At 47.9% G+C, this 4721-nt stretch overlaps 1 non-coding gene across 1 annotated transcript; it reads right to left on the bottom strand.

The window, feature by feature from the left end:
* Positions 1–4203: 4203 nt before the first annotated feature.
* trnai-uau (transfer RNA isoleucine (anticodon UAU)) lies at positions 4204–4297 on the bottom strand. Its single transcript has 2 exons — positions 4260–4297; positions 4204–4239 (listed from the first exon to the last, which is right to left on the bottom strand). It is a non-coding gene; the product is annotated as a tRNA-Ile (tRNA).
* Between the last annotated feature and the right edge of the window lie 424 nt (positions 4298–4721).

A 4721-nucleotide genomic window follows, 5' to 3' on the forward strand; every position in this document is an offset into this window, starting at 1 on the left:
TGAGCTATTGACTGCACCACCACGTTTTCTGAACTGACCTGCCATTTACATATTAGAGGGCAGATGCTACAATGACTTCAAAGCAATCATTTCCAATGGAACCCTACAACTTAAAAAAAATTCAGTGTCCAGCAGCAGCTTTTACTACTTATTAAAATAACTAGCCTTCCAAAATGCCAATTCCAAATTCCGCACCAAGTTATCCTAATGCTAATTTACCTCTGAATCGTGGTTTTAGCGTATCGGGTGTACATACGCTCATAGTTCGATCCATTTAACCCTGAATCCTCGTGGCCGGTGTGGAATCCGTGTCTCTCTGAAATAAATAATAAATGAAACACACAAAACTACACAAACTAAAAACGCAGCGAAGGCAAAGCAAATATCTGGTCTTGCACTTTTCATTCTGCGAAACCATCGCAGGCAATTGGAGAATACAGAATAAACAACTTCGAAAGCATCCATCTCCTCATGCTGTACCCATCCATTTTATTCAGTTTTCTATGCTTCAGTGTGTGCAAGGACAGAGGAACAGTATCAACAACTTTCTAGATCAGTAGGTGCTGTGAGACACTGAAGTTCTAACCCAGACATACAGTTAGACATCCAGAGGGAGCCACTGCACAGAAACTGGGTCTACAACCGGTCCAGTCAATGAGGAATTATTTAAAATGCCTGCACCCGGCCCGCGGCCATCCATATGCCAGAATTAATCCAATCATCTCTTAAACGTTGACATCGAAATCTCAATGACCTCTCTGCGATATGGAGACCCGCCGGTGCTCATGCTCACTTCCCGGCCCAAAACACCCGAACCGACTGTGTGGCCTCCCGGAGATAACGCAGGCTTCTGTCTCAGGCGCTGAGGGAGTGGGATGAGAGGGCACGTCACGGGACTGTGTACAGAGAGGCTTCGAACCCCTTTCGGGCACATGAGGGGTAGGCGGAGAGTTTCGGGTCTTTATCTCGCATTTAGCTTCCCGGGAGGTGGCAGGCTTTTACCGGAGGGTGTGCAACCATCCAGACTGCGGGAGGGGTAATGGCAGGCTCCTGTTTCCTCTGCTCCGGAGGGAGAATGGATTGGTCCCCCATACAGAGACAATGCGGGTTGATAATGTCCTGAGGCCGGCGGTGTCTAACGAAGGGGATTGAAGGTTGGAGATATATCTGACATCCGTGTGGCTGATGCATGGAGCCAGCGGCGGCCGGGTAAGTGGGGGTTGCGGGTCGGGTGGGGAATCCCAGATTCCCGGCACTTCTGGGGTGGGCGGGATTCCGTGGGGCTGAGCTCAAAGGAAGTGTGGCATGAGAGCGCGGTAATGCGGCGTTGGGCCATGAGGGGGAGCTCCTCGATGGAGAGGAAGAAGCTCGCTATGTGGTCTTAATGTAGTTCGAAGGATCACTTTAACTGTTTATGGAATAAAACGAACAGAGGATTTGTGTAAGATAATAATATTAATGTATTATTGTGGTTCACTCTGTTCAAGCAGCCTCCTTTAATCAGCAGGAAACTCACCCTTACCCCGCAGCTCTGCGTCAGTCCTCAAAATAATCCGCCAAACACGTGTCAGACCGAAAGTATTCCCAATGCACCATGATTGTCCCACAGCCTCGTGTCAGTCTCTAAACTATCACCACTTCCTTGATCATGACCCACAGCCCGTGTCAGCCGCCCGAATTGATCACACTATCCCGGTCTCCACACAGCTCGTGTCAGTCACGGAACTTATCATACCAACGCACTCTCTTCCCACAGCTCAAGCCAGTCAAAGAACTAATCACACAGCCCACCCCCCCCCCCTTTCCCCACAGTCAGTGTCAGTTCCCAAACTAATCACACTGTCCCACTCTTTCCCCGCAGTCCGTGTCAGTTCCCAAACTAATCACACTGTCCCACTCTTCCCCCGCAGTCCGTGTCAGTTCCCAAACTAATCACACTGTCACACTCTTTCCCCGCAGTCCGTGTCAATTACTGGCCACAGAAGAGCTGCCAGAGGATTGGAGCTAGGAAAACATTATTTCTTTGTTCAAGAAAGGAAGTGGCGATAACTCAGGAAATTATCGTCCTGTGAGTCTTACGTCAGTGGTGGGAAGCTTTTGGGGAAGTTTCTTCTTTTGACGGGATTCAGAAGAATTTGGAGACACATATCCTGATTGTGGAGTCAGCATGGCTTTGTGAGGAGCAGGTTATGCTTAATGAGCCTGATTGAATTCTGTGATGTGACACAGATAGAGTTCAACCTGGAAAAGTGTAAACTGATTCACTTTAGAAGGACGAACGTGAATACAGATTACAGGGTTAATAGCAACATTGTCAGCAGTGTAGAAGAACAAGGGGATGATGGGGTCCACATCCAAAGAATCCTCAAAGCCCCTCTACCAAGATAGGTTCGTTTCTTGAAAAGTTTGTTAAGGAGGCGTATTGGGTTTGGCCTTCATTCGTCAGGGGCTTCAGTTAAAGCGCCGCGAGGTATTGTAACTCTAAAATACTGGTCCGATCACATTTGGAATATTGTGTTCAGTTCCAAGCGCCTCCATATAGAAAGGATGTGAAAACTTTATAGAGGGTGTAGAGGATGTTTACCATGAGGCTGCCTGGTTGAGACATTCCGGACATTCTCTTTGGAGCATAGGAGGTTGAGAGCTGACTTGATAGAGTTTAACAAGATACGTCTCTACCGAAGGAAGTATAAGTTGCGTCTTCCCACTACCAGCCTAGGGCGAAATTTAGCACTTCCATAGCACCCTCCGGAACTCAGGGTCACGTGGGGCCGTGGGGGCAGGTGATGGATGGTCGTTTGATCTGCCGATGCCGGTCACGTGTTCTGTTATGTCAGCATAGACACCAGATACAAAATCGCTGAAGAGTGTTGAAGATGGCTGGAGTCAGCTGTGTTGTGAAGAACGTTTCTCGCAGAAGGCAATCGTCAGCGCAAGTGGTTTAGGTCGGATATCCGGGCGTGTTTGTTAAATTAATATGTATATTGTCAAGTGAAGTCAAGTCACTTTTTACTGTCATTTTGACCATAACTGTTGTACAGTACACAATAAAAACAAGACAACGTTTTCCGGGACCATGGTGCTACATGAAACAATGCAAAAGCTAGACTGAACTATTTAAAAACAACACTAAACCTACACTAGACTACAGACCTACCCAAGACAGCATAAAGTGCACAAAACTGTGCAGGCGGTACAATAAATAGTAAACAAGAAGGTAGGCACAATAGAGGGCAGCAGGTTGGTGTCAGTCCAGGCTCCGGGTATTGAGGTGTCTGATGGCTTGGGACAGGAAACTATCACATAGTCTGATCATGAGAGCCCGCATGCTTCGCTGTCTTTACCCAGATGGAAGGAGGGAGAACAGTTTGTATGAGGGGGTACATGGAGTCCTTCATAATGCTGTTTCCTTTGCGGATGCAGCGTGTAGTGCAGAGTAAATGTCCGTGATGGCGGGAAGAGAGACGCCGACGATACTCTCAGCTGACCTCACTATCCGCTCCAGCGTCTTGCGATCCGAGATGGTGAAATTTCTGAACCAGGCAGTGATGCAGCTGCTCAGGATGCTCTTAATACATCCCCTGTAGAATGTGATGAGGATGGGGGTGGGAGATGAACTTTCATCAGCCTTCGCAGAAAGTAGAGACGCTGCTGGGTTTTCTTTGCTATGAAGCTGGTGAGCAGGGTCCAGGTGAGATTCTCCGCCAGGTGAACAACAAGAAATTTGGTGCCCTTAACGATCTCTACCGAGGAGCTGTCGATGTTCAGCGGGGAGTGGTCGCTCCGGGCCCTCCTGAAGTGAACAACCATCTCTTTTGTTTTGTTCACACTCAGAGAGGTGTTGTTGGCTCTGCACCAGACCGTTAGCCGCTGCACATCCTCTATGTAAGCTGACTCGTCGTTCTTGCTGATGAGACCCACCACGGTCGTGTAATCGGCGGACTTGATGATGCGGGTCGAGCTGTGTGTTGCTGCACAGTCATGGCTCGGCAGAGTGAACAGCAGTGGACTGAGCACTCAGCCCTGGGTGTAAATTCACACACTCCTGCTCAGATCAAAATCAAAGGTGCATCGATTCGAAGTTAATTACAAATAATAAGCGGGGTGTCTCAGAGGCACAAAATCAAATATAACTTTTCAGTGGAATGCACAGCTTGAGAGACGCCCACTCACCCGGGCGTTTCACGCATTAAAAATCACGAGTGTTCTAGGTGAGGCTCGAACTCACAGCCTCGGCATTTCTCCGCCGCGTACTGGCGTATAAGTACCGCACGCTAACCGATTGCGCCACTAGAGCCCAGTGCTGCAAACGTGTGTTTTACATATGGAAAGAAAATCTAGAAGAAATTTACAGATATTATTGAGCATAATATAGAGCCTAAAAATATACAGCAGGTGAAAAGGCCGTTCGGCCCACAATATATTGCCATACCAGCTAAAAAGCAAATCAAAGGCACTCAAACTCCAATCCCTCCTTCCTACTCTGTCCATATCCCTCGATCTTACTTACATCCATGTGTATGTCGAGTCAACAAATTTGCACATCAAAAGTCACCTATAAATTTACTGATAATGCCAACATTGTTGGTCGAATCTCAGATGGAGACATGAGGGCGAACAGGGGTGAGATATGTCAACTAGTTGAGTGGTGTCGCAGTAACAACCTTGCACTGAACGGCAGTAAGACGACAAAGCTTATTGTGGACTTCAGGAAGGAGAGA

The sequence above is a fragment of the Hypanus sabinus genome, unplaced genomic scaffold (assembly GCF_030144855.1).
Source record: "Hypanus sabinus isolate sHypSab1 unplaced genomic scaffold, sHypSab1.hap1 scaffold_1391, whole genome shotgun sequence".
NCBI classification, from domain to species: domain Eukaryota; kingdom Metazoa; phylum Chordata; class Chondrichthyes; order Myliobatiformes; family Dasyatidae; genus Hypanus; species Hypanus sabinus.